Below are 12,719 nucleotides of genomic sequence, written 5' to 3'. Positions count from 1 at the left end.
CAGCGGCATGTTATCTTTTCGTCGACTTTGCTTTCTTCACATTTGCTTCGTAATGACTACAAATAACATCCCCTGTAGCTGCCTTGGCTTTCTTGTCTGTTGTAATTAATGTTGTGGCTAACAAAGAAAAACAAGCAATTACAATTCCCGTTTCGTTCACTATGCCCACAGTATCACAAAGGGTCCAGAATAAGGAATCTCCCGGGGATATTGTTCGAGTTGGCAGGCACAGATGTTTAAAAGTCAAGTCCTTGAGGAAGCTAATCAGTGACGCCACTTTCGGGTTCATGTGCTGTTTCCCACGTGTATGCTCAGTCTTTGTGCCCTTTCCAGGACTGACAGTGGCAACTGACCTAAAAAGAAGAGGCAATTCTGTTTAGCAGTCCAGAAGTACCTAAATATTCTTAGATACAGTGTAACCAAAAAGGCACCCACTTGTTCTTCATTAAGAATAGGCTTTTCTGCATGCATCCATCTCTACTTAAATTACCTTGACTTTAAATACAATATTGCCACATAAGTCTAAAATGAAACGCCTAACCTATCTAACACTAAAATTACAATTTGAACCTCCTAATGTCTAAGTACTGACAGCCAGTATGTTTGTGGATACTCGCAAGCAGTATACCATAAATCAGGTAGCTTCTCATTGAAGGGATAATGGTTTAGTTTTAGTAAGTTTGTTCCAAAACGCTTTCGTTTCCTTTTAACTAAATGAAGCCATCTCAATAAATAAAGGTATTGTATGTGAGCAATATAGCGTACATTTTTTTCAATGTTACCGAAAAGCTAGAGTTGTTCACCAAAGTATTGTGCCCAAGATTTAGTTTCAGTCTGACCTATGTGTGAACTCCAGGGTAAGACTTGCCTCTTTTGGGTAGGCAACGTTGACGCAAAGTGTGCCAGGAATAATATCTTGAACGCGTCTCTAGGACTGCATGCTTGCATAAGAGGAACGTTGTCAATGCAAACTGTGAAGTACTTCGCTGTCAGGAAACCACCACCTGCAAGTTTAAAATTTGGGTTCAAAATTCATTCACGTTTAGAAGGGGAGAATAGCATACCTTTCGCAAATATGAAAGGCCAACTTGGGATTTCCTGAAGGTCATCATCCCAGATGGTATCCTTGAACAAAGAAACGAGCATTGATCGAATAAGTAGGCACGAGGCAAAATAGAATTTGTTAACTTGTTAATAACAGGAAACAGCGCGGGCAAACGGGACAAGAAAGGCTGACAGGACTTTCTTGTACCGTTTGCCCGCGCTGTTTTCTGTTATGAAGCCAAGCCAAGAAGCTCAAGCCCATACCCTTTTAAACAATTTGTTAAAACTGGATGTTTGCACATATTTTAACACAGCGTGCTCTCAAACACTTTGAACGCCCCAGCGATGCTTAACAAAAAGCACAATGCAAGAAAGAAGATAACAAAATCAACAAGCGATTTTCAAGCTGCATTAGCACCGAATCTCTTGCCCTAAGTGGAAGTGAAATTGCGCATTTTGAAAGTGCTGGTCTGCACCTGCGATGGTTCGCTCTATTTTCGGTGTACAATCGAGCCCGGATATATCGAACTCGATGGAGATTGTGAAATTGTTAAATATATAAATAATTCGATATTCGAAATTGTGCTCCTAATAAAAACTTAGCACGCCTCTGACAAATGTGTAGACTTGCAAAAAGACGGCAGATTACCGATTGGCGTATCCAAAAGCAGCAACGTCAATAAGCACACGACGGTGATAAATGATTTGATGAGCAAAAATTGGCCGCGTATCTGCGTGCTTCGCTGCAAATGTCGTGTAAAGACGATAGAAGAGGCGCTGTGTGAGATATGGACGCCATCTGGCAATACGTCGGGAAACATGAGTGCTGTGTTGCGTGCTGGTAGTCCCGGCGCAGCAGAAGGCGAAGACCGGCGGTGACCAAGCGACCGGCGGGGACGCCAGCCAGCCCGAAAGCGCGGTTTGGCGCGAAGCGCTGAAGCAGAGAAACGTCCGCACTCAACGAGTACTCTCCACACACTCTTATTTACACGTCGCCTGGGTAAAACAGGAACGCCAGAGCGGCGCCCACAACCGGCAGCCTGAAGGCCGCCCACAACGCTGCTTTTTCATTTTTTAAATATTTTTTTCCACCTTCTTGGCCTTCTCAAAACTAAAGTTTTTCAACACCAACCCATGGCATTCGTACAGTGCAATACAGAACCGAAACCGAAACACAACAATGAGCTCGTGCGAAGGGCACGGAGGAAGGCAAATTTCAGCGCAGTCGCATTTTCAGCTTTGTTGAAACAGCGCTCACTAGACGACGACGAAGTAAAAGAAGGCACAGGACAGGCGCTGCCTGTCCTGTGCCTTCTTTTACTTCGTCGTCGTTTAGTGAGCGCTGTTTCAACAAAGATGAACGCATACCAACTCGCTCAAGCTTCCATTCTTATGCATTTTCAGCGCAGCTTAAGAAACTAGGGTCCTTAAAATTACGTATGTATGCATTTTCTATTAAAGGAACACGCCACCTAATACTTACCTAGTGATGTTGCACCTCAGATATGCATGATATTTACTTTTTGATCGACAACGTTCACAAGTATGAACAGCCGTACCAGTTCAAGACGGCTGGCCCTTGGGCAAGTGGTTCAACTTTGGCCGAGTGGCTGAATCGAGGGACGTGCCGACAAACAGAAAGACAGACAGACAGAAAGACAGACCAAAATTTCTGCGTTTAAGTTCCCCAAGAAAGACCATCGTCTTTAAAAGCCGATCAGGTCAACGGGGCTCAACTGGCAGCACACGTGAAATGCACAAGAAAGAAGAAGTGCTGAATAAAAAAAAAATGTTGCAGTGGCTTAGCTCGGCTATGTCAGGGTAACCTAGCGTTAGCAAAGGTTCAGCTAATTATTCTTAGCTTTCCTGGTTGTCTAGGATTAACTTGGTTATCATGCTTAGTGCTGCTCCAATGACACACACACAGTATATGTATTATGTGGCACATGTATATTTATTTTGCCAGGCAACTACTTCGGGATCCGATGAGTTAAGCTTCTCCGCTCTTCTGCGCCGTTGAGCAGCATTTGCGCTCTCCTTCTCCATGGCTATACCACACTGGCAAACGCCAGTCAGAGGCGCTATCAAGCGGCTCCAGCGCCGTGTCAGACGGCGACTGCACAGCGAAAGCGAATAGCTGCGCGCGCGCCGGCATCAATACGTCTGCCAACGGCTACGACATCACTCCTCTGGAAAGCGCAGATCGGCGGCGGCAGCGGAGTGCGCGGCAGGTGCCGGCTCCTGTGCGTGACATCACTGATCCTTGCATGCGCAGCACGACTCATGAGGAGCCACGCGAAACTGGCTCGGCTAGGCCAGTGGAGCTAACGCTACAAAAGGCCAGTTTGGTGCCGAGAAAGACATACCCTCTAGTCATAAGTAAGCGCTTGCACCACATTCAAGAGCCAGCGTCAAATCACGGCGCCGATACCTCCGACGGAGCGAAAATTCTTCAAAAGATGCCACTTCTTCAAAGCACCCACCCTCCCCCCACGCCAGCGAAACGCGTGCAAGAACAGCCAGCGTGTTTCGATCAAGTAAGCGCTAACACCACATTCAAAATCCAGCGTCAAATCACGGTGCCGATACCTTCGACGGAGCGCGCATTCATCAAAGGCCGCCACTTCAAAGCACCCACCCTCCCCCCCAAGCCAGCGAAACGCGTCCAAGAACAGCCAGCGTGTTTCGAACAAGTAAGCGCTTACACCACATTCAAAATCCAGCGTCAAATCATGGCGCCGATACCTTCGACGGAGCGCGCATTCATCAAAGGCCGCCACTTCGTCAAAGCACCCACCCTTCCCCCACGCCGGAGAAACGCGTACAAGAACAGCCAGCGGGCTTCGAACAAAGCGGTTGAGCATAGCCTCAAAAGTTCGAGAACCTGAGGCCTGACGCCGTCTCAACCGACACTGCTTTCACCGGTGCGTCTGCCGACGACGCCGAACTGACTCAACATCTTTACCGAGCCGCTGCTGTACTATGAACAGATGAGTCATGTCCAACTCTCCCGAACCCAGGCGCGAACCAATAAGTGCGCAGAGGCGTGTGGGTCGGCGAATCAACGAAGGAGCCAGTGAGCCAGAAGTGAGGAAAGACACTATCAGACTGAAGGAAAGCAGATGATTTTTCAAGGGCTCTGACTAACGGCGCTGACTAACACTCCAACGGCGCTGACTTGCGCTGACTAACACTCGAACGTTTAAATGCACATATATACCGCAGAAAGTGGACGGGAGGATGACCGCCGCCGTAGCTCAGTGGTAGAGCATCGGACGCGCTATTCGAAGGTCGCAGGTTCGGTCCCTGCCGGCGGCAAGTCATCTTTTCGTCCACTTTACTTTCTTCACATTTATATTCTAAATACTACAGATAACACCCCCTGTACTTTCCTTGGCGTTATTGTCTGTTAGTTCTCATTAATATTGACTCTATCAGACTGTGGCACTGAAAATGACTTATCTGTCGCCACGCATACATATCATGTAGTAACGCGAAGTTCAAAAAAAAAAAAAGAAAGGAAAGGAAACAAAACGGGAAGGAACAAAAGACAGGCGCTACACTCTCTACGCTACGCGTGCGCGGATTTTCTGCACGTGTGGTGCAGTGCACTTTGAGGCCTTGTGCGTGGCGTCGCGTTCGATATATCGAATGTGCCGTGAAGAGGAGCACTATATTTGCGTGAACTAGTCCAACATATTTGCATGGGATTTTACAACTGTTTGACAGGCGCAACAATTCGTGTGGTTCGATATATGCGTGTTCGACTGCATTTTTTCGATAAGTGCTGTTCATGTAGAGGAGGGCACAGAATCGTTGCGGCAATATGAAACGGGTTGAGGCGTTGCGTTGCGTCACTTTTTTAAATGACTATATTATCGAACATAATCTCGAATGATACAATTCAATAGGCAGACATTACCGCTCCGGTGTCAAAGACCCTCTATAGTTCGACGTAACGTCGACGCGTGCGCAAGCTCGGCACAGCGAGGTTACGCTATTCAAACGGGCAGAACAAAGGCCGGCGCGACCGGCGCGTCCGGCGTCCGTCGGCGCGCCGCGCCCCTGCTTCAGCCGGCGCGAGATACTACATGCTGCATTCCGCGCCGGCGACGTTACCCAAAGAACACTGTACCCAAAGACCCCGACTTGATGGTGTCTGCGTTTCTTCGTTCTTCGAGACGAAGGGACGCCGGGCGTGCTCAACTGCGCATGCGTCAAGTCGACGTAGTGCTCGGTTTTCGCGTCAACGTAACGTGACGAACCAATGAACGTGGCGTCGCCAACTTCTGCTGACGCTGGTTGACGCGAACGCTGCGTTGGACTATAAAGGGCCGTTTATAACGAGGCTGGCAAAGCAGAACAAAAAAAAAAAACACGCATCATAGCAATCTAAGGACGCACGCGATCCGCATAAATGGGTCTCATTCCGCCAACGCCACATGACACGAACACAATCTTTGACGGCAACATTAGCGGAGCACCTGCTTCGGTGCGCCTAAACTAGCTCCTTCCAGATAAGACAACGGACGGACACATTGCAGTGTGACGCAATCTCGCGCACTCAACGCGTGAACTGGGCGTGCACAATAGTACGCTCTGCGCGGTAACAACGAAGCACACTGCGCAGACGGCGGCAGCCGTTTGGCACATTTCAAATCGCAGTACTGCTCTGCTTACACCTTCCGCCGCACGGCTAAGAGCAGCAGCACAGCTAAGTACGACGTGCACTTGCAAACAACGTTTCTAGAAGCACTGGTTCAAAAAACGTTGCTAACTGTGTATGGCTACACGAGGCGTTGTCATCGAGCGCTTTAGCAACAACACACTCACGTAATAGCACTTCAGTAACACAGAAAACACAGAATAGAGTTCAGTAATCGCATAAAGCAGCAAGGGAACTCTCACTCACCTGATGGACGAACTGTAACAAAGCGCAGTGGTTCAATGGCAGCAGACCGTCGACGAGCAAACGAGGAGCATCAGTTGGTCCAGAACATGGAGAAAGGAATACTAAGGAGAGGCCCTGACGTCACACTCGTGAAGCCGCCACATCGCAAACACCCGCATCGCCTCCTAGCGAAGGCGCAGCGAAACTTTTCGCGACTTCCGTTGCGACGTTCGCAAGCGCATGCGCGCATCGCGAAACTTTGCAGCCTTTTTTTTTTGTTTGTTTTTCGCCGTGCTAGCGGTGTAGTCGATTCACGCATGCTGCTCTTTGTGTGTGTTCTTTAGGAAAGCTACGCAATGCCCAGCTGTTGCGTATACCCTGTGCAAATCGCGTGTATACTTCGAGCAGTACCGGGTGTCGCTTTTCATGTGTACGTATACGTTCGCTTCATTGCTGATCACTAAGGCATAGTATTTGCGTGCGTAGTATGTGCGCTCTGTACTTGTTACTCATTCTGTCAACTCGGAACACACGTGAAATTTTGTTTTTGGCGTCTGACGCGCCGTACATACCATGCGCTGAAGACATCGTACGTTTTAGAGGCTGTGTCGGTCAAACGAAAGCGCAATAAACTTTTGTTGTTATCGGACTACGTGATGTATGTATCGTGCGGTGTGCGCTCGCTGCGTGCTTGTGTTGTGTGCGCACTGGAATTACAAACTTTATGTGCACGATCGCGTATACAATACGGCGGTGTTTTCTTTTCGACGTGAAGTTACGTCAACTATAGGTTGGCGTTGCGCCGAATAGCTACCGCACTCACTCCATATACACGAACAAAGAACCGCTAATCGGGCAATAGATCTGGAAATCGGGCTACAAGAAAGGAAAAGAAAGGCCTAACGCTCAGCAGAACGCGTAAGTCACTGCTAGGTGAGTTTGAATACGATGAGGCAGGGGCAGAATGTTTTTGATTACGGCACGTACCGGTAATTTCTGTACTGTTGCACAAAAACGCTCCTCGAAGAACTTCAGCACGCAACGCTCGGGCCTGCCGCGCACGAACAGCCTGGTAAACGTCTGCTTGCAACATTTTACTGCGTGCGAACCGCACAATACGCGCTAAGTTTACGCCGGGACTACAAATCCGAACAGAAGCGAACCACCGCGGAGAGCACGCCGCGGGGCGTCTGCTGTTTTGTTTGCCCCATATCGGCTTGTTTGCCCCATAAATCTGACCTCACTTCCGCCACACTTTTCGCAATGCATTGGGATACGATAGGGCCTCTCCTTAGTTTTTCCTTCCTCCATGGTCCAGAACACAAAGAAACTATAGGCCTACGCAGCATGCAAATTGGGAATTTGTGCGTTGAAGCGCGCCGAAAGCAAGGACCGCAACATGTACAAATACGCATATTACTTTAAACAAAATTATTTGCTACCGTTGGCTTGCTTCCTAAAATATAAGCAATTTATTACTTAGTGCAGTCTATTTTTATAGTTGTTTTCCAAGTACTAAGAGACACGTGATCAATCGTCTATAAAGCGCCAACTTTAAAGACAGAAATTGTCTGTTTTTTTCAGGTACATATTTCTGTTAAGGGCAAATAACAGAAATTTTCTGTGTGACCACAGACATTTTCTGTAAAGATATCTGTACTTTTACACATATTTTTTACAGTGTGGTCGCAACGCGTAGAAGGGTACACGAGCAGTTCGCCGATGTCGGCCGAGATAGCACATGCGCCAGCGCTCGCGACCGCGCCCTTATTTTCAAAGTTCACAGTTGCTGCTTGAGACAAGCAGCCCCCCTCTGCCCCCGGCGTCTCTTCATGCTCCTTTGCAGAGCGAAAGACGGGTGGGGAGGGGGACGTCCTCTCTGCTTGAGGAGCAACCGACGGCAGGTCTCGCACGCGGGCTGATGTTATCGCCTGCGCCCTCCGGTGCGACGGAGATGGCCAGCTTGTTTCATCTCTGCTTTCGCCGCTTTGTTCACCAGCGCTCGCGAGCTTTTACTCGCGGGTAGAACACACAATGTGCGGAACGATGGTTTTGGTTTTGACTTCATACGAAACATCATGGTGACGGCGAAAACCCGTTGAGACTGTCTGTATAATCGTTATCGCAATAAAAGAAATGCAAAAACCGTGGAAGGGGCTTCGTGTTTTTTCTTGAGAGCTGCAACGTCTGCGCTGTTGAAAGTTGGTCCGTTGAAGAATCAAGTAATCCAGCGCCTTTCTCATAGTCAAAGTGCCCCTAAACCACTCCAAGTACAAAGACGAGGAAGGGGTTTTGTTCTCGCCCTCACTACCCTGCCTACGGGCAATATCTCCTCCTCGCCATTTATTTCTTTTTGAAGCCCGTGTACAATGTCAGCACTAAGCGTTGAGCCTATCAGGATTTCGCTCTTGTCGGCTGCACACCGTTATCTCCGCTTCGCAGTCGGAAGAAGACAATGGAGTTAAATCAGTTGATCGCGCACGATAGTCATGCGAGACAAGGAAGAACAGGTGGGCTACTGCATGGCAAAGCAGGGCAGGAGACAATTCCCAACTGTCAAGACGTTTATTAACGGGCACTCAGCGACGGCGCACGGCAGCGACAGTCAAAGCGGGGCGACTCTCTGCACGAGGGGCGTGCTCTTCGAGAAGAGAACGACCCACTGGAAGGCGCTCGAGAGGACGACCCATTACTGAGTAGGGAACGCGTCGCTACAATTACCCCGGCTACGAAAAGGGAGCCGCCTGGCGACCTAGCAACTTGTCACTATGAGCGGGTCATGGTAGGGCTTCAGGCGCGCCACGTTGACAATGTCGCGCCCTCGACGGCGCATGTCCGAAGATGGGTCGATGGGTTCGATCAGGTAGTTCACCGGGGATGTGCGTTCGACGACACGGTAGGGGCCTTCGTATTTTGGGCAGTAGTTTTGGAAGAGAGGCTAGGTGCAGTGGTAGGGACCGAGAGCCATACGAGCGCTCCAGGAAGGAACGTGGGCACAGAACTGGTGGTGTCACCGCGAATGCTTTTCTGCTGCTCTTGACTATGCGTAGTAAAGGTCTTGGAGAGCTCGCGACACTCCTCAGCAAGTCTGGCTGTGGCAGAAATAGGCGCACATTCAGATCGATCCGGCTTGTAGGGAAGGATTGTGTCGATGGTGTGCGACGGGTGCCTGCCGTACAATAAGAAAAATGGTGAGAAACCAGTAGTGCTCTGAGGAGCGGTATTGTAGGCGTACGTGACGAAGGGCAGAATGACGTCGCAATTCGTGTGGTCGGCGGCGACGTACATCGAGAGCATGTCGCCTAGCGTGCGGTTGAAGCGTTCGGTGAGGCCATTCGTCTGCGGGTGGTAAGCAGTAGTTTTGCGGTGAACAACGTTGCACTCTTTGAGAATGGCTTCGACGACTTCCGACAAGAAGACACGGCCTCGATCATTGAGCAGCTCCTGGGGTGGACCGTGACGCAGCATGAATCGGTGGAGCAGGAAGGAGGCCACATCGCTCGCTGTAGCCGCAGGGAGGGCAGCAGTTTCAGCGTATCGCGTGAGGTGGTCTACAGCGACGATGGCCCAGCGGTTACCAGCGGACGTCAGGGGAAGTGGCCCATATAAATCGATGCCAACGCGCCCAAACGGTCGGTCAGGGCAAGGTAGAGGTTGCAGACCTGCTGGCGACAGGTGCGTTGAAGTTTTGCGGCGCTGACAATCGATTGCAGGAGCGAACGAACTTCTCCACGTAGCGGTACATCCCTCGCCAAAAGTAGCGTTGGCGAATGCGGTGGTAGGTTTTCGATACCCCAGGGTGTGCACACTGCGGATCAGAGTGGAACGACTCGCATATGTCATAACGCAGACTGCGGGGTATTACACGTAGCCACTGGCGGCCGTCGCCGTTGTAATTGCGTCGGTGGAGCAGGTCGTCGCGAACGGCGAAATGGTGGGCTTGACGACGCAACAAGCGAGTGGATGGTGTGGCCGATGGATCAGTCAGCAAGTCTATCAGTGAGGCAATCCATTGATCCTTGCGCTGCTCGGTAGCGATGGTGTGAATATCGATGGAAGAAACGACAAAGTGAGACGCTGAGTTGCGGGCATTGTCGTCAGGCAAGGGAGAGCGCGACAGGGCGTCGGCGTCAGCATGCTGACGTCCGTTGCGGTACAGCACGCGGATGTCGTAGTCTTGCAGGCGAAGTGCCCAACGGGCAAGACGGCCTGAGGGATCCTTCAATGACGACAAGCAGCACAGTGTATGATGGTCGGTGACCACATCAAATGGGCGACCATACAAATAAGGTCGGAACTTTGTAAGGGCCCAAATGATTGCCAGGCATTCTTTCTCCGTTACGGTGTAGTTGGTCTCGGCTTTAGTAAGCGTACGACTTGCATATGCGACGACATATTCCGGGAACCCAGGCTTGCGCTGCGCAAGGACAGCACCGAGGCCAACACCGCTAGCGTCCGTGTGTACCTCTGTAGGGTCCGTAGGGTCGTAGTGGCGTAGAATGGGAGGAGACGTGAACAAACGACGGAGCTTTGCGAAAGCGTCGTCGCACTCTGACGATCACGAATTGAGGGGCCCGTTACTTCCAAGGAGCTTCGTCAGCGGTGATATGATAGTCGCGAAGTTTCGGATGAAGCGCCGAAAGTAGGAGCATAGTCCTACGAAACTACGCAGTTCTTTGACGGACGTAGGTTTGGGGAACTCTGTCACGGCCCGAAGCTTGGCTGGATCTGGGAAGATGCCATCCTTGGACACCACGTATCCTAGTATTGTCAGCTGCCGTGCTGCAAATCGGCACTTCTTGAGATTCAGTTGTAACCCGGCGTCGCTCAAGCGCGTCAAAACCTGCCGCAGGCGTTGAAGGTGTGTTGAGAAGTCAGGGGCGAAAACGACGACGTCGTCGAGGTAGCATAGACATGTGTGCCATTTCAAGTTGCGCAGAACGGTATCCATCATGCGCTCAAACGTCGCGGGCGCATTGCACAGCCCAAACGGCATGACGTTGAATTCGTACAAGCCGTCGGGTGTGACAAACGCTGTCTTCGGTCGAGCGTCATCCGCCATGGGGACTTGCCAGTACCCTGAGCGCAAATCGAGCGATGAAAAGAACTCTGCTCCTTGCAGGCTGTCAATGGCATCGTCTATTCGAGGCAGGGGATAAACATCCTTACGGGTGACCTTATTGAGTCGTCGGTAGTCCACGCAGAACCGCACAGAGCCGTCCTTCTTCGCAACGAGAACGACAGGAGACGCCCACGGGCTGTTTGAGGGTCGAATAACATCGCGGCGAAGCATGTCTTCGACTTGCTCGTTAATTACACGACGCTTTGCTGGAGATACGCGGTATGGACGTTGCCGGAGTGGTGGTTGGGCGCCAGTGTCGATGCGATGCGTGACAGCAGACGTGCGGCCGAGAGAAGTTTGCGCTACATCGAACGAAGAACGAAATTCTTCCAACAGGCATAGAAGCTGGGAACGCTCGACCGACGTAAGGTGTTCAGCAATCGAGGAACCAAATAAATCAGTGGGTGACGAATCAGATGTGGAAACAGCACTGAGCGAATGGGAGCTGGCGCAGTGCGTGTCACCCGGTGTGTCCATAACTTGTGTGTCTTCGAGGGCTTCAGCTCTGCCGAGACATTCCCCTCGCACCAACCTAACAATGTACGGGGATGGGTTCGTAACAAAAATATCGGTGTCGCCCTGAATGACTCGCACGGTCGCAAATGGCACCAACAAGCCTTTTCTAGTGAAGACGCGGTCAGATGGAGAGAGGAGTGCAACGGCGTCGGCGAGACCGGTGCAGCAGACTGACACAGCCGTTGACGAGTTTGCAGGAAGTGTGGTGTCGTATTTCACAAGTACCTTGGTCGCAGCCGGTGGACTGTCCGCCGGCGTCAAATCTGAGAATGGTGAGAGCTCTATTTCGCCTGGTGCGCAACGAATGACGGCGGCGTGACGGGCGAGAAAATCCCATCCCAGGATGACGTCGTTAGAGCATGAGGAACTTATGATGAATTCGACGGCGTACAGAGCGTCCTGAATCATGACACGGGCTGTGCACACCGCTGTCGGGTGAATACTATGAGCGCTGGCTGTACGGAGGGAAAGCCCGGAAAGTGGCGTCGTCACTTTTTGTAGTAGTCGGCTAAATTTAGCGTCCATAACGGAAACGGCAGCTCCAGTGTCTACAAGGGCCGATGTGCGCACACCATCTATAAACACGTCTACTACGTTTGATGGGCTTTGCTGAGGGCTTTGGCTGTTCGATAGCGTCGCAGCCCTTGCCTCTTGGATTGCGACGACTAGTTTTCCTGGTCTAGTGCGACCGGACGAGGCCGCATCGGTGACAGTGAGCGGCGTCGTGGGGACGGTGAACGACGGGTAGATGGACCTGGGCGTGACGTCGGTGACATAGGCGGCAGCGGGTCATAATACGGGCGGCTGGACTGGTTGGTGACGGCTGATCCGACTCGAGGCGGCTGCACGCGGTTGCAATAGCGGGCGACATGACCGGCGCAACCGCACGCAAAGCAGATCGGGCGGTTGCCGGAAGTGCGCCATCGGTTTGCCGGGCTAGGTCCCGCCCATGTCGCAGGATGCGATTGACGGGGCGGCTGCTGAAACGACTGCATGGTGGGTTGCAGTCGGGGCCTAGGGATGACGGCAGTATACGGAGCCGGCACGCCCCGCTTCGAAGGACGGAGGTCTAGCGCGGCCTTCGGCGTAACTCAATGGAGCAGCCGCAGGGGATTGCCTGGTGCGTCCTGGCGACTACTTGAGCGT

General features: G+C 51.3%; 1 long non-coding RNA gene and 1 other non-coding gene across 2 annotated transcripts; one reads left to right on the top strand and one right to left on the bottom strand.

Annotated features, from left to right (window-relative positions):
- Window positions 1-841: 841 nt before the first annotated feature.
- LOC119376834 (uncharacterized) lies at window positions 842-6,038 on the bottom strand. The gene is made up of 3 exons (XR_007414626.1): window positions 5,957-6,038; window positions 1,065-1,125; window positions 842-1,004 (listed from the first exon to the last, which is right to left on the bottom strand). It is a non-coding gene; the product is annotated as an uncharacterized LOC119376834 (long non-coding RNA).
- Window positions 4,291-4,362, top strand: Trnaa-cgc (transfer RNA alanine (anticodon CGC)). The gene has a single exon. It is a non-coding gene; the product is annotated as a tRNA-Ala (tRNA).
- Window positions 6,039-12,719: the final 6,681 nt, after the last annotated feature.

The sequence above is a fragment of the Rhipicephalus sanguineus genome, unplaced genomic scaffold, assembly GCF_013339695.2.
Source record: "Rhipicephalus sanguineus isolate Rsan-2018 unplaced genomic scaffold, BIME_Rsan_1.4 Seq2422, whole genome shotgun sequence".
In the NCBI taxonomy this organism is placed as follows: Eukaryota; Metazoa; Arthropoda; class Arachnida; order Ixodida; family Ixodidae; genus Rhipicephalus; species Rhipicephalus sanguineus.
The sequence above is the reverse complement of the archived record's forward strand: the minus strand, read 5'-3'. Positions and strand labels throughout refer to the sequence as shown.